Source organism: Gossypium hirsutum, chromosome A01 (genome assembly GCF_007990345.1).
Source record: "Gossypium hirsutum isolate 1008001.06 chromosome A01, Gossypium_hirsutum_v2.1, whole genome shotgun sequence".
Taxonomy (NCBI): Eukaryota; Viridiplantae; Streptophyta; class Magnoliopsida; order Malvales; family Malvaceae; genus Gossypium; species Gossypium hirsutum.
Window position 1 is genome coordinate 106674079 of NC_053424.1, and position 26424 is coordinate 106700502.

At 36.4% G+C, this 26424-nt stretch overlaps 1 non-coding gene across 1 annotated transcript; it reads right to left on the reverse strand.

Moving 5' to 3' along the window:
• Positions 1 to 16595: 16595 nt before the first annotated feature.
• Positions 16596 to 16702, reverse strand: LOC121207794 (small nucleolar RNA R71). The gene has a single exon (XR_005902922.1). It is a non-coding gene; the product is annotated as a small nucleolar RNA R71 (small nucleolar RNA).
• Positions 16703 to 26424: the final 9722 nt, after the last annotated feature.

Genomic DNA, 26424 nt, shown 5'->3' on the forward strand with positions numbered 1-26424 from the left:
TCTTCATTGTATCCAATTGGAAACATTTTATAATGGTCTCAACGCACATGCAAGATTAATGGTAGATTCTTTTACGAACGATGCAATTTTGTCTAAGTCTTATAACGAGGTTTGCGATATCATCAAAAGGATCGCTAGCAAAAATTACCAATGACCGACAAATCGAACAGTTTTTAAAAGATGAGTAGCTGGAATGTATGAAGTGGACGCACTAACTTCACTCTCTGCTCATGTATATTCTATTTCTTCAATGTTAAAATAGTTTACCACTAATGGTTTAAATAATTTTGTAGCTCAATCACCGAGTCAATATGATGTTTCCTGTGTGTATTTGGGGATGGTCATTCTTTTGAGAATTGCCCTTCAAACCCCAAATTTGTGTGTTATGTAAGGAATCAATATCAAAATAGAAGTGGACAAGGACCATGTCCAACTTTTGCAATCCATCATGGTGGAATCATCCAAACTTTTCCTGTAGTAACCAATGAAATGAACTGAACACTCATATGTAGCATAGACTCAATCAATCCCAAGGGTTTAACCAACAAGCTCTAAAACCACCTCAAGTTGAATTATCAAATAGTTTGGAAGATTTGTTGAAGGCATACATGGTGAAAAATGACGCCTTGATCCGAAGTCAAGCAGCAATGCTGAAAAATTTGGAGAACCAGATGGGTCAGTTAGCTACTGAGTTTGTAGTAGGCCACAAGGAGCCTTACCAAGTGATACAAAATATCTAAGAAATCTGGGTAAGGAACATTACGAGGTAGTTGCATTACGAAGTGGTAAGATTTTGGAACCTAAGGAGTTGTGGTTGAAGATAAGCCTACTGAAAGGGAGGAAAGTTCCTACGCCAAAACAACCAGATGCTAAAAAATCTGATGAGGTAGACCCTAAACTAGTAAATTTTGAGCAGCTAACACTTTATTATACAAATTTTCCTCATCAGAAAGTTGTCCATATCAACCTAAAGTTCCATATCCTCAGAGACTCCAACAGAATAAGCAAAAATAAGAGGTACAATTCAAAAAGTTCTTAGATTTTCTAAAGCAACTACATATCAACATTCCATTTGTAGAAGCTTTAGAATACATGCACAACTATGTGAAGTTTATGAAGAATATCTTGTCTAGAAGAAAAGGATCAGTGAATATGAGAAGTTACTTTGATGAAGGAGTGTAGTGCATTCTTACAAAACAAGCTACCTATAAAATTGAAAGACCCTGGAAGCTTTAGGAAACCTTGTAACATCAGTGAATCATATTATGGTAAAGCTTTATGCGACTTAGGAGCAAGCATCAGCTTTATGCCCAAATTTATTTTCAAGTTGTTGGGAATAGGTGAAGTAAGACTACTACTGTGACACTTCAACTAGTGGATCGATCGTTAGCATATCTTGAGGGAAAGATCGAGGATGTTTTGGTAAGAGTTGATAAAATTATTTTTCCTACTAATTTTATTGTATTGGATTTTGAAATAGACAAGGAAGTTCTGAGCATCTTAGGGAGACCTTTCCTATCCACGCGAAGAACGTTGATGATGTGTAAAAAAGAGAACTCACCATGAGAGTTCAGGATGATAAGATAACGTTTAACGTTATGAAGGCTATGAAATTTCCCGATCCAATGGAAGAGTGTTCAATAATGGAGGAATTAGAAAACTTAGTTTCTATAGAAAACCATTCTGAAGAAGACCTGTTGGAGAACACTTTAGGGTCTAAACCATTCGAAGATGAAAAAGGTAATGAAAGTTTGGCTTTGATGGAAGCCAATCCGAGGAGTTGTGATCAACCACTACGGTTTGAACCTCTAGAGTTGGAAGTTCGGGAATTTACACAACCCAAGTTTCCAATTGAGGAACCGCCTAAGCTTGAACTAAAGGTATTTTCGTCCCATTTAAAATATGTTTATCTTGGTAATAGTTCTACTTTTCTTATGATTGTTTTAGTGGACTTGACAGAACTTTAAGAGGAGTAGTTGATTGCTGTTTTAAAGAAATTTAAAATAGCAATTCGTTGGACCATAAGTGATATACAAGGTATAAGCCTTTCCTTCTGTATGCATAAAATTATTTTAAAGGAAGGTGAAAAAGGTAAAATTGATGGGAAAAGGAGCCCTATCATGAAAGAAGTAGTACGGAAGGAGGTAATCAAATGGTTAGATACGAGAATTATTTACCCCATCTTAGATAGTTCTTGGGTAAGTCTGGTAAAATGTGTACCAAATAAAGATGGGATCACGATTGTCGAGAACGAACAAAACAAGTTAATCCTGATGAGAACTGTCAAGGGTTGGAGAACTTTTATCGACTATAGAAAGTTGAATAAAGCCACTCGTAAGGATTATTTTTCGTTACTTTTTATGGATCAGATGTTAGATCGATTGACAAGTAATGGATTTTACAGCTTTTTAAATGGATGTTCGGGATACAACCAAATAGTTGTAGCCCCAAAAGACTAGCATAAAACTACTTTTACTTGCCCATACGGTACATTTGCTTTTAGGTGAATGCCTTTCATCTTATGAAATACACCTGCCACATTTCAGCGATGTATGATGGCAATTTTCACTAATATGGTTGAAGGTTTTGTTGAGGTTTTCATGGATGATTTTTTTTGGTAACATTTATGATGTTCGTTTGAATGATTTTGCTAAGGTGCTTAAAAGATGAGAGGAGAAGAATCTTATCATTAACTGGGAGAAATGTCATTTTATGGTTAAGGAGGGAATTTTCTTAGGACATAAAATTTCCAAAAATAGAATTGAAGTGGATAAAGCAAAGGTGGACGTAATTGAAAGATTACCACCTCCAGTTATTGTGAAAGGAGTTAGAAGTTTTTTAGGCCATGCTAGTTTTTATCGTAGACTTATTAAGGACTTTTCAAAAATTTCTACCTTTGTGTATGCTTTTAGAAAAAGATATGGTTTTTTATTTTAACAAAGCATGTTTAGAAGCTTTTGAAGAATTAAAAAGCTGGTTAATCTTAGCCCCAATATTTGTTACACCTGATTGGAACTCACCTTTTGAGTTGATGTGTAATGCAAACGATTTCACTGTTGGAGCTGTGATGGGTTAAAGAAGGAACAAAGTCTTTCATCTTATCTACTATGCAAACATAAATTTGACAAGAGCCCAACTCAATTATAGGTAACTAAAAAATAACTTTTTGCTATAGTTTTTACTTCTGACAAGTTCCGTTCATATCTTATAGGTACCAAAGTTATAGTGTTTACAAATCATGCTACCATTAAGTTCTTACTTATGAAGAAGGATACTAAACTGAGGCTAATTTGTTGGATACTTTTACTCCAAGAATTTGAACTTGAGATCCAAGACAGAAAAGATGTTGAAAATCGAGTAGCGATCATTTGCCTAAGTTGGAACAAAATGAGGTAACTTCTTCACTTGTTCTAATTAATAAGAATTTTCCTGATGAGCATATCTTCGAAGTAAGTCGAATCTATGAAACACCTTGTCAATTATTTAGCATATGGAATAATTCCTTGAGAAATAACATACAAACAAAGGAAGAAATTCATTAATGATAGTTGGTATTATTTTTGGGAGGATCCATTTCTGTTTAACCAAAATGTAGATAACATAATCAGGAAGTGTGTAGCTAGAAGTGAGATTGGTGAGATTTTATACCACTACCATTCATCTCCGAGTGGGGGACACTTTGGTGGTTCCCACACTGCAATGAAGATTTTACAAGTTGGATTCTTTTGGCCTACAGTGTTTAAGGATGCATATGCATATGTGAAAAACTACGACAGATGCCAAAGAACCAGAAACATATCAAGGAGGAACGAGATGCCCTTGACAAATATTTTAGAGGTAGAACTATTTGACATATGGGTATTGCTTTTCTAGGCCGGTTCCTTCTTCATATGGTAATAGGTATATCCAAGTGGGTTGAAGCTAATGCGTACCTAAAAAATGATGCTAAGGTAGTCATGCGATTCCTACATAAGCATGTATTTACACGGTTTGGAACTTCTATAGCTATAATTAGTGATGAAGGATCTAACTTTGTAAATAAATGACTTAAGTGGTTGCTTGAAAAATACGATGTGAAGCATAAGATCGCTACTGCCTATCACCCACAGTCAAATGGGCAAGTTGAAAGGGTGAATTGAGAAATCAAAGGTAATCTTGAGAGGGTGGTGCACCCTAACAGAAAATATTGGTCTCGAAGGCTCAACGATACTTTATGGGCCTATCGAACTGCTTTTAAAACACCGTTAGGAATGACTCTCTATCGGTTAGTTTTTGGAAAGGCATGTCATTTGCCTCTTGAATTGGAGAATAAAGCTCACCAAGCCTTGAAACATCTAAATTTGGATCTTAAGTAAGCCAGTGAGAGAAGGATGCTATAGCTTGATGAGTTAAAAAAGTTGAGGTTATTTTCATATGAGAATGCCAAGATGTGTAAAGAAAAATCTAAGAGATAAGGTTATTTTGTATACAACCTTGTGAATTCAGAGAAGGTTAGAAAGTGTTGTTATTTAATTCGAGGCTAAGTTTATTCCCTAAGAAGTTTAAATCTCGATGGAAAGGACCTTATATAATCTACAAAGTTTATCCATATGGAGTTGTAGAATTGTGCGACAATCATGGAAGTACATTTAAAGTTAATGGTCAATCTTTCAAGCACTATTGAGATGGTGAAGTTGAGCGAATTTAAAACCTCCTTCAAATTATTAGACCCTTAATTTTTCATAAACCTACATTTTAATAAAAAATTTAGAAATTATTTTCTTAAAATTATTTTCTTAAATTAGTACATTTAATTAATTCTGTCTAAGGAGATTGAAACTTAAGTGGGACCGTTGTGACCCATCCAACATTTCCTAAGAATTAATTTAATGTAATCTTTTGAGAAGAAATTTTCTAATTAATTTTGAAATTCTTATTTTTATTTATATTTTTAATTTTAGTTTTAACTGTTTATGTTTAATAAGGGGTCAAATTGGCCCAAGTACTAATCAATTTATTTTATTTTGAGCAGTCTAATTAGTAAATACAGTTTGGGCTCAAGGCCTGAAACAACAAAGAGGAGAAATTTACCCCATCAGTGCCGTCCATAAGGGTTCCCCAAAACCCTAAAATTGCCACCACCTTTTCCCTCCATCTATACTTGCCATCCAAGTTACTTAAGTAGCTAATAATTTTCTACAAGTTTACCTAATTAATCACTATATAAACCCCTCTTTACCACCATAATTCTCACAACCCTTCAAGTAATTAGCTTAAACCCCAACCACTCATTCTTTTTCCTCTTAGTCATCAACCTAAATCCCAAAAATCTCCCCAAATTTCCTTCCTTTGTCACAAAAACCTAGCTTACTACCATTGCGACCCTTTTTCCAGAGCAACCATGATGCCGCCACAAAATCCCTTGCATCATCCATTACTGAATTTTGCCTATTTTTCGATAAAAATCACCATGTCTTGCAAAAGAACTAGATTTTTCAAGTCCTCTGCCGAAAATCGCATTGTGATTCAAGATGAGGAAGTGAAAGAAAGGTTGGATTCTATCTTCAACAATCAACCTATGATGCTGAAAAAAGGTTTCAACTTGGAAAACAATGATAAGATGGTTGTGCCTTTGTCAATTAAAAAGACAATTGATGCCTTCAATTGGAACTATTTTTGCGATGCACGATCATTACCCAATGAGGAGTTAGTTTGACAGTTCTATGCAAATTTGACTAATTCAAGTGCTACTGAAGTTCTTGTTCCCAAGAAAAAGGTACCTCTAACTTCTAAGTCCATTACTGATTTGTTTAACCAGCTTGATGTTGAAGAAGATGAGTACTTTTCAATGATGAAAAATATAAATTGAGATTTTCTTCAACAAGTGCTTAGTGTTGTGACAAATCTGGGATCCTAATGGATTATAAGAAAGTATGGTATTGATTCTTGCCAGAGGGAATATCTAAAATACTTTGTTCAATAAAGTTTCATGCATATCTCACACAATTCCACCATCTCGTTGTTATATGCAATTATGATAAAAAGGTCTATCAATGTTGGGAACATCATTATCAAGGAAATCCATGATTGTGCTAGAAAGAAGACTGGAAGTGCTTACTTTCTTTCATTGATAACTACACTTTGCTTAAGGGCCCAAATTAAAATAAAAGCAAACTTGAAGTGTCCGCATGTTCAAGGTTGCATCACAGCCCATGATCTTGAAAGGTTAGTGTAGAATGTCCATGAACTGAACCCAACTGAACCAAATGAACTGACAAAACCCGAAACTGATGAGTCATCGAACAAATTTGAAATGGAAGATAACTCAATTATTGAGATAGAAGAAGCAGTATCTGAGGAAGAATCGAGCAATGCAGAACCAGAAGCCTCTGAACCAAGAGAAGAGCCAAATGCTGATGAGCCAGTTGAACCAAGTGTTGATCTTGAGTTGACTATTCCCATACGCAATTCTTCAAACACTATGAAGAAATTGAAATTGTCAATTATGATGGATATGATGAAATTTATGCATAACCAACAACATGCTTATTGGAAATGTGGAAAGCTTAGAGATGATTCTGTAAGAAATATTTTTAAAAGTATCTCGAACAAATTTGTTCTTATGTTCCCAGATTATATCCTCAAGTCATGGAAGGAAGATAAGTATGCAAAAGATGATGAAACATCAGAGGAATACGGTGAGGATAAGTCAAATAAATAAAATGGGCAATTTCTTGTCTTTAGTATTTATTTTTTTTTAAGTTTTTATTTTTATTTCCTAGTTAGAATTTTTGCTTTCATATAATAAATTAGCAAGCATGAATAAATAAGCTCAATGCCTCTTCAATGGGAAAAGTGAAGAGTTGTGGTAAAGGGAATGAACATGTCTAGGATTGGATTGTTGAGAAAGACTTGGTACTTAAGCAGTCTTTATGACTCACCTCTTTTTTCTTACAACCCTACCTGGTGTTTAGTTTTTATTCATTACTTTGTTTTTGCAATGAGGACATTGCTTCTTTTTAAAGGGGGGTAAGGCATTTCACATGAATTTTAAAGTATGTTTTGATCTTTTTCCTTAAGTATGCTAAAATAAATGAACGTTCAGAAAGAATTTTTGTTCATAAGTATGTTCAAATGCAGGCATGATTTTGATTTTATCTAAGTTATTCTTATGTTATCTTGAGTGATGGAATGCTTGTAAGTTCTTTAGACTTATGTAGTATTTGCCATGAAAATTTGAGTGCTTTAGAAATGGACATGTATAAAGGTTTAAGTATTTAGAATTGACTTAGTAACTTTCTTGAAGTGAAATCCTAGAAGGTGTAAGAATCTAATATGACATAGGCACACTTTCTTTGGATCGTTTGAGCCTTTTAAGCCGACCTTATTAAATTAACCCTTGAAACTTAATTTTTGAGCTTAATGGCTTGTTTATTGCAAATTACCCACATCATAAGCCGTATTACCATCTTTTTAATTTTATCCTATTTTGTGCGCCTATCTTAACTAAAATTTTATTGGTGATCAAAGTTTGAGGAAAAATACAATAGAAGTACACGCTCTTCACATTTTTAAAAAAAGACTAGAAAAAATGTAAGTTTGTTCAAAAGAATAAAAAGTAAAGAAAAGTTTACTCAAAATCTGAAAAGAAAAGGTTGAGCATGAGTTTGAAATAAGTTTGGGGGTGTTCCAAAGACCCAATTGTTCGAAGGTTGTGACATAAAAGGATTAAAGAAAAAGTTAGGGTTAAGATGATTAAGCCTAAAAATTCATTTCTCTTTATCCTTACCTGTAGCATAGTCCCATTAAAACCTAATAAAAGGCTTATTGATTTGATGATTATACTGACTACATTAGTAGAGAGGAATTGCTAAGTTCAACATATGAAGACCACTAATTAAACCTTGTGATTACTATGTTTAATTGATAAGGAAAGCATATTGATTAGTAAATATTATATATGATCTAGAAATGCATGCATACTATGACTCATGTTGACATTATGATGTACTTAGTATAAATATCGAAAATAATATTTGCGTTAGAGCTACTTATCAATAAAAAGTATTTTTGACCATGATTTTGTTGATGCATGATTATGTGCGAAGACTGATGCTTCTTTACTCATTTTTGCAAAATTGCCTTAACAAAAGTTGTGTTGTGCATAAACATTACTTGGGGCAAGTAATGGTTTAAGTTTGGGGGTGTGTAAACTCGAAATTATATCAGCTTTTCTATATATTTTTACCACCATTTTACTTAATAAGTAGGTTAATCTTGAGTAATTGTTATTAAAATAAGTGAATTTTACTTAATTATTAATATTGGACTTGAATTTATAAAGTATGTGAAATTATGCTTAATTACATGAGTTTTTTACATAATTTATATTATTTCATGTTAGTTTATTAATATGTGATTTTTCACTATGTAGGAGGACCATTGAAAATGTGATTAATATGAATGAAACATGGACATGTACAAATCAATTCATGCAGACGGCAAGACCATTGAAACTCAGTCATCCTTTCCATCCTTTAGCTACAAAAGTTTTTCAAAAACATTCCTTGGCCGGCCACCTCGAAACCTTTAGCAAAAAACCATTGATCAGATTTGTAACACCCCTTACCCATGTCCGCTGCCGAAACAGGGTACGAGGCATTACCGGACTTAAACATACACATTCATGCAAAAACCAGGCCATAAAATCTCTTTTAATTCAAAACCTTTCAAACACATGCATGTCATCCCTTATTTGGATCTACGAAGCCCAAAACATTCATCGGAGTTGATTCGGGACTAAACCGAGAACTTTGAGAAGTTTCAGGAAAACTTAGAAAATTTTCCCATGAAATAGGTCACTCGCCAGTGTGGACATAGGGACACGCCCGTTTCCTCAGGCCGTGTAACTCTCTGTTTATGACGTCAGCATGCACATCAAACCCAACGGTCGGGCCACACGCCCATGTCTCCAGCCCGTGCCCCTCACACGGTTCGGCTATGTCTTAGCCCGTGTGGGCAACACTTAGGCTATTTTCCAAGCCTTCATGTTACCCATAATCTCTTACAACCTTATGCACAACAACGTCGCAAATCATGACATCATTTTAGTGATTAAACACTATTTTTTAAGACATATCCTTAACATTAATATGTCCTCTTACAAATAATGCATCTACTCATGCAATACCAAGTCTAGATTCCTTATTTCACATTCATAAGACTTGTCATTTTGATGACCATTTTTACCATTATACTCTGGTTACCAACTTATCAATCAACCACTTATGTTCAAATCATTATCAAATTGTGTTTATATCGTGCAATTACTACATAACTATGACCACCTCAATTGGTCATAGAGCATACATCCAACACACATGTCATATTACTAACCATGTATGGCAAACAAATATAATCACATTATAAACATTAGACATGACATGAATAGCTAGGCTTACAAGCCATAATCAATATGAGCCACATCTCATGGCCATATACATATAACTCAATATAAGCCAACACATTTGGCCAAAGAAAAATAATACATGTCAATCAACTAGATCCCTATACATGTCACTCACTTGAAATTTCTAATGTATAATTCATTATTCCAAAGGTAGCGACTTGATAGTGTGATGCTGCTTCCGACGATCTCCAACCCCGAGCTAACTTGAAAACACTAAAGGAAAGGAAAGGAAGGGAGTAAGCTTTATAGCTTAGTAAGACCGTATAAAAATAATAAGCAATTTATTAACTTGCTTCTCATGGTAATACAACCCTATTTGCATTTTTACTCATGTTCCAGTCAAGATATTTTCTTGAGTCATAGTCACTAAATCATTTATATCTGGAGCTATGGAACTTTAAATTGAGTTATGCTAATTTTCCCTAAAACTAGACTCACATATCTTCTTACCATAAAATTTTCATAATTTTTGGTTTAGCCAATTAGTACATTTTATTCCTTAAATTTAACCCCTTTTCGCTGTTTGATAGTTCTAACCCCTCTTCACTAAAAATTAATTATCTCATAATACAAAGACTCGGATGATGTTCCTGTCTATTTCTCTTGAAAATAATTCCTGTCTATTTCTCTCGAAAATAGACTTATTAAGAATTCTAAGAATATGAATTATAACCCATAACTATATTTTTACAATTTTCAATGATTTTCTCAAATCAGAATAGGGGATTTCGAAGTCATTTTGACTATGTCTCACAACAATTTAAATATTTCATAATATGAAACTATTTTGCTTACAACATTTCTTCTATCTGAAACTTGACTCATAGCGCTTTAATTACATATTTTATTCAGCCTCTAACTCAGTTTCCACAATATATTGTGGATTTTCAAAGTCGGACTATGGCTGCTGTCCAAAACTGTTTTAGTGTAAATTAACAATACTAAGCTTATCACACCATATGAATTCATTTTCACCACATTGGTAAGGTTACATATTCATACATCATAAGTATAGACTTATAATCACAAGGTCATCACAAAATCATTCTCATAGGCATGAATTACCTATTTACATCTTCACCAAATATGCATCATAAACTGAAATCATTTCTCATGAGCTTGGCATACATACCTGTGTTACTCAACATGCTTATATTCATTCCTTACTAATAATATAACATGAATTCACATCTCATCAATTTCATGTAAGTACCTGTACCACTCATAATTTGGTTATAACCTTTCTCATTTAGCTCAAACCGTAACTCTCACCGTTGAACCATTCAGAAAGCTATCGGATATTCACAAAGCCTCAAACATAGGGTATAATGCCGATGCCATGTCCCAAACATGGTCTTATATTGACTCATCCATCAAGTCGATGCCATGTCCCAGTCATGGTCTTACACTGACTATCAAAATCGAGGCCGACGCCATGTCCTAGACATGGTCTTGCACTAGCTCTCACATATCCGTACCAATGCCATGTCCCAGACATGGTCTTACACTGACACATCTCAAAGTCGATGCATGTCCCAGACATGTCTTACACTGGCTTACATCTCGAGGCCGATACATGTCCGAGCCATGCCTTACATTGGCACACAAATAACCTGAATGTCATGGCATGAATATCCAAATTGTTTCTTAAGGTTCAAACAGGAATTCTACTATCTCAATATTCATCAAACATAATCGTTTCCACAACCAAGCAATTCAAGCTATATCAATTTAAACACATATAATAACAATATAGTTGTACTATTTACATACAACTTACTCGTTTTAGTGGAATATCATATTCCATCAAATTTCTAAGCATCCAATCAACACATAAATGTTATTTACCTTTGACATCACTTTCTCATATACAATATCATCAACCTAAACTTAAATACAATCATGATAAAATAGATTTTTAAGTATAATAAAAATGGCATAAATATCATGCTCATTTAATCACACGAACTTACCTCAATTGCAATTTCAGCTAATTATTCTCTTTTTGTCCTTATCCACGCTCGATTTAAGCCCAAATCTCGATTTTCTTGATATAACATGATGGAATTCACTCATTTAATTACTAGATAAATTTGGACAATCAAAATTCACATTTTTGGCAAAATGACCATTTTGCCCTTAGACTTTCTCAAAATGACCATTTTACCCTTAGGCCCGAAAATCGATTTTTATCGAATTTACTTATTAGCCAAGCCTAAAAGACCAATTATTACTCTTATGAAAACCCTAAATTTCCACTATTTCACACAATTACAACCTATTTTATAACTTTTACAAAATGGCCATTTTAGGTGTTTTCCATGAAAATCCTTTCACAAAAGTTGTTTATTACACAACCAAGACTCATATTCTTCCATAAAATTTTAGTTAAAAACACACATGATTTCATGGAAAAACCCTAAAATCTCAACCATTTTGCAAAATAGTCCCCTCAATAGCTAGATTAAGCTTTAGGGGTCCCAAAAATGTAAAAATAATCAAGAAAAGTCATCAAAATCACTTACTTGCAAGGGATGGAAGTTGCTGAAATTTTGAGCTTTCAAAACCCTTATTTTTATGGTATTTTCTGTCGGGGAAGGAAGAAAGATGAAAAGGTGACATCTTTTTCTTTTTCTTTTATTTTAATGCAAAAAAAGCTACCTAATACCCAGAACTTTGACTTCTCAAAATCTTTCTCTTTATGGCCGGCCAAGCACCCTACTTAGGGTCTATTTGCACTTTAAACACCCAAAAATTTGGTTCTCTACCTATTTAACATATTTAGCTAGCAAAACAAAACCTTTTCCCTTTATGCGATTTAGTCCTTTTTTGCAATTAAGCATGAAATCGCTAAAATTATTTCGCCAAAACTTTCATGCACTCATATAATCATGCTATAACACATAAAATATCATTAAAAATAATTTCCCCAGCCCCAGAATAAAGGTTCAGAAGCCACTGTTTCGACTAGGTCCAAAATTGGGCTGTTCCAAGAACAGAGGAGCGCATAAGTAAGAATAGATTCGAAAGGTTGCTGAACTAAATAGAGTTTACTGTTTCCTCTTGTTATCTATTTTAATTATGTTTGCTTTGAGTTTATTGTTATTGACATCGACTATGGTATTTTAAATCCTATTTGCTAGGATGATTATGTTAATTCAATAAGATTTATTTTATTCATGTTTAATATGTTTGGGCCTCAGTCGATCATGTTTTCAATTAATACCATGATGCATTTTGTTCATACATGATTGGGTTCCTAACTAGACGACGGCTAGTAGACACATAATTGAAAAGTGCAATGCTCAATATAACCCTTAAACCTGACTAAGTTGAGGTTCATAATATCTTTAGGTAGCTTTTTTATCTTGCATAGTTTTTAGGTTTATGTAATTAAATTATTGCAAACGTAAATGTCCCAGTAACCTTACATAAATGCTAACAAACCCTTAGTCTAATATGACCAGTAAAATGAATATCTCAACTAGTTCTTCCTAATAGGTAAGATCAAGTCGAACCTCGATCTCCTCAACTAACACAACATGCTATGGATCCGAGTGATACTTTCGTAGCATAGATATATGAAAAACATCATGAATTCGCTCAAGTTCTGGCGGCAACTTAAGTCGATAAGCTTCCAGTCCAATCCCCTCAACAACTTCATAAGGTCTAACATACCTTGGACTTAATTTACCCTTTCTTCCAAATCTTAAAACCTTTTTTCATAGGGAAACCTTCAAAAACACCTTATCGTCAACTTGAAACTCGATATCTTGATGCTTCAAATCCGCATAAGATTTTTGCCTACCTATTGCTGCTTTCAACCTTTCACATATCAATTTTACTTTTTTTCGGTCTCACGAACTAGTTATGGTCCAACAACATGCTTTCATCCAACTCCGACCAACATGATAGAGTTCTACACTTCCAACCATACCACGCCTCAAACAGTGCCATGCAAATGCTCACTTGGAAACTATTGTTCTAAGCAAACTCCGCTAAAGGCAAATATCATTCCCAACTACCACTGAACTTAATAGCACAACATCGCAACGTATCTTCTAACACTTGGATAACCCTCTCAGACTGGCCATCAATTTTAGGGTGATAAGCCGTACTAAAAGTAAGTTTTGACCACAAAGCCTCTTGCAAACTCTTCCAAAACCTTAAAGTAAAGTGAGGATCTTTATCAAAGATGATAGAAATCGGAACACCATGAAGACGTACAATCTCCGCGATGTACAACTCTGCCAACTTTTGCAATGAAAAATTAGTACGCACTACTAAGAAATGCACACTCTTTGAAAACTGATCTACTATAACCCAAAATTTTTTTTCTTTAATGGCGTCAACAGCATATGCTAAACAAAATCCATAGTAATCCTTTCCCACTTCCATCCAAGAATTGCCATTGGTTGCAACAAACCTGAAGGGAATTGATGTTCAGCTTTCACCTTTTGACAAACCAAACATCGAGCCACCAAATCCGTAACATCACGCTTTAACCCAAGCCACCAATAAATCTCACAAAGGTCATGGTATATTTTACCACTACCAAGATGCATAACGTATGGGCTACTATGTACCTCGGTAAGGATCACTTGTCCTAAATCCACATTTTACAGCACACACAATCTACCTTAGAAATTCAAGATACCTTTTGCATCAATATCAAAGTCTCCCTTAACACCTTGCTTAGCTTGACAAATCCTTTTTAACAATTCTCCATCTAATGGTTACTTTTCCTTAATTTTTTGAGATAAAATTGGTCTTACTTGAAGTTCAGCTAACAAACCACCATCACTAGCCAAACTCAAGCGCGCAAATATAGCTCTGTACCCAATCATCGATTTCCTACTTAATGTATCAGAAACAACATTCGCTTTGCCAAGATGATACTCAATCACACAATCATAATCTTTTAAAAGTTCGATCCAACTTTACTGCCTTAAATTCAACTCCTTTTGGGTGAGGAGATATGTAAGGCTCTTATGACCCGTATAAATCACACACTTTTCCCTATACAAATAATGGCTCCAAATTTTGAGTAGAAACACCACAACAGCTAACTCTAGATCATGAGTTGGGTAGTTCCTCTCATACGTCTTCAACTAATAAACCGTAATTTATATATATTTTTACCCTATGTTCAAAGCATTTTATGGATTATTTTCCATTAGAATTAGTGAATTTGATGCTCCTAATGCTTTAATTTCATGTTTTATACTTAGGAGAGCATAGGAGAGGGAAAGGAACGAGAAACGGGCCAAAAACGGAGAATATGGGCCAAAGTACGAACTCAACACGGCCTAGCCTTCCTCACACGGGCATCCTACATGCTCGTGCCATTCTAACAGGCTCGAGCACGGCCTGAAGTAATAGCACACGGGCGTGTCCCTGCCGAGCCCAAGTTGAGTCCAATTTGGAAAAGGCTAATTTTGAGGGCTCATAGGCATTCCAAAGCCTATAAATACACCCTAGAAGAGGAGAAAAGGGGGACACACAGAATGGAGAGTAAGGAATTACTCTAAGGAAGTCGATTGATTCATCTCAGAAGCCGGATTCATCATCAAGACTGAAGATCTCTCCTCAATTCCCCTTTAGGAGTTTTGGGTTTTCTTTATGTTTTGTATTCTTTATTATTCTGAGATGTTTTCTTATTTAGTTATGAACTAAACCCCTAAATACCTAAGGGGAATGAAACCTAAGACGAATCTTGTTATTATTTTCTGAATTGTATGATAAATATTTAACTTGTTCTTAATTATGTGTTCTTAATTCTTGTTTTGATATTCCAGGATACTGATTCAAGATAAGCTCTTATTCAGAGGAGGAATAGACCTTGTCTAAGAGTACATTTATCATAATTAAGCGGAGTTGATTCCGCGCCTAGACATAGGGTGACAAGATTTTGCCGGATTAGGGTGAAACCTAATAAGGGGATCCATAGATCGAGTTAATGCAACCCTAGAGTGTTAATTAGAGAAAAGTCTCGGTTATTCAATCTAAGGATTAGACATTATTAGTCTTGAATAGGGATAATAGCATAACTTAGGGATCTCTACGGAACAAGTTAAATGAATAAATCGTTCGATTCGGAGTCAGAATAACAAGTACAGTCTAGGTGGATTTTTCCTTAGGTATTGTCTTCATTCAATCGATTTTTCCAAAAGAAATTCTCCAATTCCATTCTCTGTGCGTTCTTAGTTTAGATAATTAGTTAACTTAAACAAAAACCTCTTTATTCTTAGGCTAGATAATAAAAAGATACTCATTACTAGTACTTTTAGTTCCTTTAGGTTCGACAATCTGGTCTTGCTAAAACTATAGTACTGTTCGATAGGTACACTTGCGTACATCGCGATAATAGTTAGTTTCAAGAACGATTAATTATAAATATTTAAAACCTATCATGAAATAACGCGATCAAGTTTTTGGTGCCGTTGCCGGGGAACTAGAATATTAGGAACGCTCAATTTTTATTACTTTAGCCATTTATTTTTCTTGCAATTTAATTTATTATTATTATTATTACTTACTTATTTGCTTTTTCCTTCTCTTGACAGGTTTTTATAGTTTATGACTAAAAGAAACACGTCAGGGCTACTACTTTTTGACGAAGAAATCGATCGCACAGTTCGTAGAAACCAAAGAGAAATAAGGCAAAGCTTAAGATACACGGAGAACGAGCAAGAAGACGATACTCAACCCTCAACTGAAGAGATAGCTGAAAACCAAGGCAATCAGCTCTGCAATTGCAGTTAATCAAAATCCTGCTCCATGCACTATGTATGATTATGCTAAACCTTCTTTAACAGGAACTGAATCAAGCATAGTTAGACCTGCTATAGCTGCAAATACTTTTGAATTAAAACCTAACACTATTCAAATTATATAACAATTTGTTCAGTTTGATGGTTTGCAGGATGAGGATCCCAACGCTCATTTAGCCAACTTCTTAGAACTATGCGATACATTTAAAATGAATGGCATTTCTGATGATGCCATATGTCTTCGGTTGTTTCCCTTTTCATTGAGGAACAAAGCTAAATAGTGGTTGAACTCGTTACCACGAGGGTCAATTACTACTTGGGAACAAATGACCGAAAAATTTTTACTAAAATATTTTCCGCCGGCTAGAATGGCTAAATTACGTAATGATATCTCTTCTTTTGTACAGATGGATTTAGAAACACTCTACGATGCATGGGAGAGATACAAGGACCTTTTGAGAAGATGCCCCCACCATAGGTTACCACTTTGGGTCCAAGTACAAACATTTCACAATGGTCTGAATCCTTCGACTCGGCAAATGGTTGATGCAGCTGCTGGCAGAACCATCAACAATAAAACACCGGCCCTATGAGTTTATAGAAGAGATGTCACTGAATAACTATCAGTGACAAGTCATAAGGACAAAGTCAACGAAAACAGCCGGCGTTACAACGTCGATTCGGTCACCATGCTCTCTAATCAGGTAGAACTCTTAAATAAAAAGATTGATGGTTTTCTTAATTCTTCAAAGGTTCACCCGGTAATACAGTGCGAAACAAGTGGAGGTGGAACAAACCATTCAGAATACCAACCCTATGGCCACAACATGGATAACGAGCAATTAAACTACATGGGTAATAATCCTCGGCCTCAAAACAATCCATACGGTAACACCTATAATGCAGGTTGGAGGAACCACCCCAATTTCTCGTGGGGCGGTCAAGGAAATCAAAGACCACAACATCCTCTGGGCTACCAACAACCACCCTAACAACAAGAAAAGAAGCCAAACCTTGAAGAGATGCTCTCAAAGTTTATATCAGTGTCAGAAACCTGTTTTCAGAACACCGAGACAGCACTTAAAAATCAACAAGCGTCGATCCAAGGGCTCGAAACTCAGATAGGCCAGCTTTCCAAACTAATCTCCGAACGACCATAAGGTAGTTTGCCAAGTAATACCAAACCTAACCCAAGGGAACAACTCAACGCAATTAATATTCAAGATGACGAAGGAGTCATTGAGCCTGAACTAGAACCGAGGCAAGAAACTGTGGTAAGCAAAGGTCAAGGTGAGGTAGATCAAAATACAAACAAACCAGTGGCTGTCGAATATAAACCTCCTGTGCCATACCCTAACGCGACAAGGAAAGACCGCTCAGATGAACAATTTGGTAAATTCTTTAAACTCTTAAAAAAATTACATATTAACTTACCGTTTATTGAAGCTCTATCGCAGATGCCAAATGCAATGAAATTTTTAAAGGAACTTTTAGCAAATAAGAGGAAGTTGGATGAGGCATCGCATGTGGAGCTGAACGCAGTTTGCTCGACCATTCTCCAAAATAAACTACCCAACAAACTAAAAGACCCAGGGAGCTTTACTATTCCTTGCTTAATTGGTAGTTTAGATGTTAATCATGCATTAGCTGATCTAGGGGCTAGTATCAACATCATGCTTTACAAATGTTTAAGCAATTAGGTCTTGGGTAACCCAAATAGACTAGGATGAGCATTCAATTAGCAAATAAAAATATAAGATTCCCTAGAGGTATTATTGAAGATGTGCTAGTTAAAATCGATAAATTTATATTTCCCGTTGACTTTATTGTTCTAAACATAGAAGAGGATAGCAACACTCCCTTAATTCTAGGAAGGCCCTTTTTAGTAACTGCTAAAACCATCATTGATGTTGGCACAGGTGAACTCACACTTCGGGTGGGAGACGAAATAATCACCCTTCAAGCTCGCAATTCTGGCAACACATCAGGAATTGAAAGTGATCATTTAAACCATTCTACTAAAACTAACAATATGGTACAACCTACTTTGCAAAAAATGAGTCTGAAGGAATTACACGAGTCATTCTCAAGCACTAGTAGAGGACCTGTTCATGAAGATCGAAGATTACAAATCAAAGAACTCGATGAATGGCGGACGCATAAACCAAGAACACCCGACAAACTGAAACTACGCCAAAACGAGCCCGATACCTCTCCAAATCAACTTAAGGTTGGTGATAAGGTCTTATTAGATGCCACAGATCCCCACATTGTCACTACCACACCGAGTGAGGAAATCCCTCTTACGGTACTCAGTATTTTTCCATTCGGTATGGTGGAGGTGAGTTATCCCAAGTTCGGCACTTTTAAGGTAAATAACACCCAATTAAAACCTTATTTTGATGAGATTGATAGTAGGAATGAGGATTATAAACTCCTCAAACCACCATGACCATTCACTGAAGAGGTAAGTCGAGCTTAGACTATAAATAAGCACTTTTCGGGAGGAACCTGAGACTAACAATATTAATTTCTTTAAATTTTGGTATATAACTCCTAACCTACTAATAGAAATCTTGAATACAGGTGTTTCCACAGAGACACGGCCAAGCACACGGGCGTGCTTAAGGCTGTGTGAAAACAGGGCAAAAGATTTCCCTAACATAGGCTACGATTAAATGCCATGGCCGTGCGATATGGCCGTGGTTGAGCCTGCCAAAACAACACATGAGTGCGGCACTCCCGTGTGGAAGAACCGTTGTTGAGCCTGCCAAAACAGCACGGGTGTTCCACACGACGTTCAACATGCCCGTGTGGAACACCAGTGATCGTACCTGTTAAATTAACATGGGCGTGGGGCTTGCACACAGGGGCGTGGGAGAAGCGAACGAAGCTAGACACGATCGTGTGAACCTACACGCTCGAGGAACACGGGCGTGTACTAAATGTCAGACGCGCCCAAATTTGAAATTTCGCGAATCACACGGGCTGAAATTGGGGAACACGGGCGTGTGCCATGGCCGTGTGCCCCAAAATCTATAAATATCCTACACTATTCACTTTCTTCCCCATTCAAAACCCTAACCCTAGCCGCTGCAACTCCACACGGCCTCCTTGCCACGCCCGTGCGCTGCCTCCAACTTCGTTTTTAACGCTCAATCTCTCTATCTTAGTGTTTGTTTAGTCCTTTCACTTCTATTTTACTTATTACTAATGCTTATTATTAGCATAATCTTCATTGCTTTCAAACTATTTTTCATTTTGCTCATTATTTTATCATTTAGTTTGCATTCTTAGGTTAGTTATTATACATTGCGTGTTAAATCAAGTTATTAGGGAAACCTCATACCCATGAATTTGCCATGCTTATTCTCATGATATTTCCATGCCAATGTCTATCATTCAATTTGCATTTTTCAATCATGTTGTTAGAAAAGCCTCACTCTTTGTTCCTACACATGCCATTACTATGCCTATTTTCATACAATGATAAGGTCACGAAATTATTATATTAGTTATGTTTGGTTATGGCTGAAATTCTACTTTTTATTTGAAAATTGTATTCCCTTTACTTTGACCACTTATCAAGATGACTTGATGATTCTAAACGTAGGTACCATGTCATCTTCACGTGGTAAAAAGGCCGCCGTACCTACCTCGAAGAAGAGGAAGGGAGCATCATCTTTCACAGGTCCAACCACAAAAATTCATCACTCTTTCTTGCAGTTCCCCCGAGGGCCCCAAGAAGAGCTTTTCCAAATACTTCGGGCCTGACCCTTAATTGCGGGCCGCTGCATCGACTGGGCTGCCGTAGAATAAGTTCAGATGGCTGATACGATTCGGGCCCTCCTAACCACCGAACCTTGGGAGCTATTTTTTGGGATTATCGAGCCGATGTATCTCGAGCTCACGATAGAACTATGCTCAATGTTCCATCTTCAGACCGTAATGACAAATTACGATGATCCCGGCACGGTCCAGTTTCGCCTAGGTGGGTTAGTCCGCCAGCTAAGCATCCTAGAGTTCGGTGCTGCAGTAGGCTTATATACGGAGGAGTTCAAGGAGGAAAATGAACTACATGCTCTCACTTGCCACATACATTTTTCTCCCTCAAAGTGCTGGCACACTTTGAACCCTGGCGCAGCCTCCTACAATCCTAGCCGCTCCAAGGCATCAGTTCTCCCACCATCCCTGAGGTACCTACATGCCATTTTGGCTCACATGATTACAGGGATGCGTGAGAGCACGGGCGTCGTCAACACTCACGACGCCTACTTCTTATGGTGTATGTCGTAAGGGCACGTCATCGACCTTGCCTATTTCATTGCCCTTGCAATTCAGCACTAGACAGAGCGGCATCGGAAGGAGGTCATCTCTATTGGCCCCTATGTGACTCGACTGGCACGACACTTCGGGCTCCTCAACACCTCGGCCCAAGAATCATCCCTTACCCTCATCGGCCAAATGTCTCCACAAGGCATCTCGAGCATGCTTAGTATGAGGATGATCGAGAGGCGCCGAGGAACCCACCCTCCCCAGTATCATCTCATCCAATCTACCAAGGAGGAGGCCTACGAGGACATTCCTGATGATGTCCCCCCACAGCACGAGGACCCACTGACCCAGCCACCACCAACCTCTCGTCCAGTTTATGCGGCGGCTTCATATGCTGACATCTCTGAGCGTCTCAACCGATTCGAGCAGCAGTGTTTTCAACGATTTGACAACATTGATGCTACTCTACAGCAGATTTGTCAGCACCTCCACATCTTATCGCCAGTCCCACCTTGCGAACCATCCAGTGATAAAGATGTTTAAAAATATTTATTTATTATTTTATGTTTTTAATTTTTATTGAAACTACTTTTTATTTTTATTAGATTTTAGAAATTTTATTTTTTAATTATTAATTTTGATTATTTATTTTTGAGTAATTATTCTTCCTAATATCCCCTAAAAAGTTCCTGATTTTATTATAGTTATATAAAGCTCTTAAGCTCATCATCACATAGGAACAAAAACTCCACCGGGAAAGGTTCTCCACGACTGCCATGTCCTAATCGACCACGACCATAGCTACCACTAGATATAATATTCTTTTGGCGTAGGACTTATAGACTAATGAACCTCTATGACCGCTGGAGTATCCTCCTCCACTCTCAAACCGATTACTCTCCAAAACTCTAGTTTGAGGAATTCATCATACAGGAAGTTTCACTTCTCTCCCTATCTTATTTTTATATTCTATAATACCTATCTTTGTACATTAAGGGCAATGTACATCTTAAGTGTGGGGGGAGGGGCATTCATGTCATTATCAGAAAAATCCCTGAATGATTACCTTGTTCTCTTGAAAAGCTCTCATATCATATTTAGGATAAATTTTAATTGATTTATGATTTTGATTGATATATCTTGAATTAAAACATAGGGGTTTATGCATTGATTGTTTAAACTTTAAGGCATTAGAGAATCAAGCATGATAAGTTGATTTTAAGAATTTAAAATTATAGGTTGTTTCCCCAAGTTTAGGTATGACTTTGAATTGGAATTCACGAGTCTAAACATCAAAAAGCCATAATTTTTTGTGAAATTTTTGAGCCTTTTGAGCATCTATTAATCCTTTCATGCTCACTGTTATTATTGCTTTGAGTGTCTCAATATTGAACTGTTATTCTAGAACTTGCTTGATTATGCATGTCGAGACCACACCATTTGATTTGATATATCAAAATGATTAAGGCACTTAGGATTAACCCACTCATGCCATGAAAAGCCTACCTCCACGATTAACCCCTAGTAAACCCCCTTGAGCCTAACAAGCCATTCCTTGTATTAACCTCAATATTAAGCCTTAACCCATTGTTGTTGAAATCCCCTAAATTAATTTGATTCCTATTTTTGTCGAGATTTGAGTTGACAAGATTTTGCCGGATTAGGGTGAAACCTAATAAGGAGATCCATAGATCGAGTTAATACAACCCTAGAGTGTTAATTAGAGAAAAGTCTCAGTTATTCAATCTAGGGGTTAGACATTATTAGTCTTGAATAGGGATAATAACATAACTTAAGGATCTCTACGGAACAAGTTAAATGAATAAATCATCGTCCGATTTAGAGCCAGAATTACGAGTACAGTCTAGGTGGATTTTTCCTTAGGTATTTTCTTCATTTAATCGATTTTTCCAAAAGAAATTCTCCAATTCCATTCTCTGTGCGTCCTTAGTTTAGATAATTAGTTAATTAAAACAAAAACCTCTTTACTCTTAGGCTAGATAATAAAATGACAATCATTACTAGTACTTTTAGTTCCTTCGGGTTTGACAATCCGGTCTTGCTAAAACTATACTATTGTTCGATAGGTACACTTGCCTACATCGCAATAATAGTTAGTTTCAAGAACGATTAATTATAAATATTTAAAGCCTATCATGAAATAACGCGATCATCAATTGTCTCAAAACATAAGCCACCACTTTACCTTCTTGCATTAACACACAACCGAGTCCTGTATAGGAAGCATCACTATAAACTACAAAATCTTTTCCAAGTTCCGGTTGAATAAATACAGGTGCCTTACTTAAAACTGCCGTAAGTTGTTCAAAACTCTTCTAACTTTTATCAGTCCACTCCAAAAACCACATCCATTTGAAGTAGTTTTGTTAAGAGTGCAGCAATAGGGGAAAACCCTTCCACGTATCTATGATAATAACCAGCCAAATCTAAGAAACTCTAAACTTCCATTACACTCTTAGATGACTTCCACTCTAAAATCACCTTAATTTTCTAAGGATCCACACAAATCCCTACTGTCGAAACCACATGTTCCACAAATGTCACTTCTTTAAGCCAAAATTCACACTTACTTAACTTCGTATATAGTTGCTGATCCGTCAAAATCTGCAAGACAACCCTTCGATGCTCATTGTGATCCTCCTTTGAATGAGAATACACCAAAATGTCATCTATGAAAATGACCACAAATTGATCCATGTATGAATGAAATACTCAGCTCATCAAATCCATGAACGCGGCATGAGCATTAGTTAAACCAAATAGCATCGCCAAAAACTCATAATGCCCATATCGAGTCCTAAAAGTAGTTTTCAACACATCATACTCCTTCACCTTCACCTAATAATACCCTGATCTTAAGTCTATCTTCGAGAACATCATTGCACCTCGAAACTAATCAAAAAATTCATCAATTTGAGGCTAAGGATACTTATTCTTAAGGGCCAGCTTATTCAGCTGCCAATAATCTATATGCATTCACATTGTACCATCCTTTTTCCTCACAAATAAAACCAGTGCACCCCATGGAGATACACTCAGTCGAATGAACCCTCTATCAAGTAACTCTTGCAACTAAAGCTTTAACTCCTTGAGCTCTTTTGGTGCCATGCGATAGAATACAATGGACATTGGTATAGTACCAGGATAAAGCTCAATTCCAAACTCCACTTCTCTTTCCAGCGGTAAGCCAAACAACTATTCAGGAAACACATCAGGAAAATCCCTAATGGTTTGGATGTCCTAAACTCTAAAATCCTTACTAACCAAATTCATCACATAAACTAGGTAAGCATCACAACCTTTTCCCATCATCTTTTTAGCCTTCAAAGCCGAAACCATATTAGAAAAAAATCCTGGTCTTTCACCAACCATGACGATTTCCAACCCATCACTATTCCTTAAAGTAATTCACTTGGTCTCAAACTCTACATTAGCTTTATGCTCAGTCAACCAGTCCATACCCAAAATAACAACAAATCCATAAAATGATAGTTCCATGAGATCGACAGAGAAAACTTGCCCTTGTATCTTAAGAGGACACCTATGATAAACCTTATTCACAACAACACTATCTCCAAAGGAACTAGCTATAGTCATACCCAAATCAATAGTCTCTAAAAGAATCCTTAACTTTCAAGCTATTTCACACAAAATATATGAATGTGTAGAACCAGAATCAACCAAGGAAAATAATGGAATAGATTGCAAAGTGAAAGTACCTGCAATAAAATCAGTCAAATCTTGATCCTCAGGTACCCTAATAGCATAAACCCGAGTTGGACCTCTGGACTCAACTTGTAAAGCAACAATGTGAGCAATAATTCGCTGTCCAACCGGTCTCTTATTACCTCTACCAAAACCTCGGCCCCTAACAGGCGTAGCAATAGGTTCCAAACTCTGAGTCTGTGAAACTTCAACTCTATTCGGCTAGTCCCTCAGATAATGTTGTTTCGAACCAAACTTATAACATCCACCTGTTAACTTACGACACTCTCTAGGATGGGTACGATCAAAATGAGCACAAAGCGACCATCTAGAACAACCAGTTGAACCACGAATGTTAGCTACAAGCTTACTCCGTTGTTTAGACTGACTCGGTCGAGACCCACGTCTTGCACACCTACCAGAACTATAATTATTTCGCCTTCTCTTGGGAAGTCATCTAGAAGCATCATCAATAACCCTCTTTTCAATCACAACCACTATAGAATAAGCTAGCTCAACCAAAGTCTCATCCACAGCCTTGGATTTTTCCACAAGGTCATCAAACAACTCTGTATTTTTGGACACTAAGTAAACTTGAATCTCACGATTGAGCCTAAAATGGAACCTCTTACAATGGTCCTTCTCAGTCAACACCGTCTCAGGAGCATACTGACTGAGGCACACAAACTCTATCGCATAGTCAGCCATAGATAAGCCACCTTGCACAAGATCCAAAAATTCTCACTTACGAGCTTCCATATAGTGCTGGCCCATAAAATTCCCCCTAAACACCTCTTAGAAATAACCCCAAGTTTAATGATCAGTGGTTGTACCTCTCTTGACAGTATTCCACCAATGATGTGCCTCCCCAACAAGTAAGGGCATAGTAGAACCCAATTTCTCCTCGTCAGAATTTTCTTGAGGATCCTTTTGAATCCTTCTAGCCAGTACTCAATTATAGTCGGATTGGTCCATTTAACTTCAGAAACTCCTTACCATCTAACACCCGCAAACGTTCAAGCAGCAATCCCCGACTCACAAGTGTAAGAGCAATGTTAGCACCAATAATCCACTAAAGCGCTCCAATTATTGCTTCCATCAGAGGGTCTACACTCTCATCAGGAATATTCACTCTACGCGGTGGCACAGGAGGTGCAGAGGATATACCATCCTCCTAAGCACTAGTTTTCACATTCATACGTCTATGAGGCATATCTAATTATCTAGCATACATACAAACAAATAAACAATGTGAGTGATGAGGAAAATTATCAAAGTTTGATTCTTGCAAAGAAACTTTAGGATTAAAGGCAATTTGTTCCCACTCTTACCCTACATGCATAAAAGTAGGGCATATCTCATGAAATTCAAACAATCAAAATAATTCAACCACTTAGGTTTCCAAGATCCATGGGTTACGAAACCCCAATCAACAAATCAACAAGAATCACCTACATTCGAGAGTTATTGAACCTAGGCTTTGATACCACCAAATGTAACACCCTATACCAGGCACGGTCACTGAGCTCGAGTGCTAAGACGCTACACCACTGTGTTACATTGATTTAATAATAATCAACATATTTAGTATACAAACATCTTTACTTTGTTTTGTTACTATAGCAATCATGCGAATATTGTGACAGCCCAAAATTGACCCTAGTCGGGAAGTGGTTTCGAGACCACAAAACCGAGTCATAAAAATAATTAATTGCTATATTCTATGCTTATTATGTGTGTGCATGAGTATGTGGAAGTTTCATTCTCTAATTTTGCCAATTGCATGAGAAATTATTAAATAGGGATCGATATGAGACATGGTGAAATATGATAGGCTAATTTAAAATGGTCTATTCGTGCATGTACCAAAAAGGGTGGTTTTGCATGTCAATTTACCCAAAAGATGAAGAGTGGCCGGCCAAGGGGTGATGGTGCTCCACTTATTCTAATTTAATATGTTTTGTTTAGTTAACAAATGGCTTAAAATAATTATAATAAAATTGAATAAAAGAGAAAAAGGGGAGAGGAGTGTTCATCTTCTTCTCCATCTTGCCAAAACCGAAACAAAAAGGAAAGAAATAGGGAAGTTTTCATTAAGGCAATTCGGCAACCCTTTTTCTAGTTGGAGGTAAGTTTTGAAATGTTGGTTTTAACTTCCTTTGTATGTTGAGCTAATTGTTGAAATGCATTTCGGCAATGTCA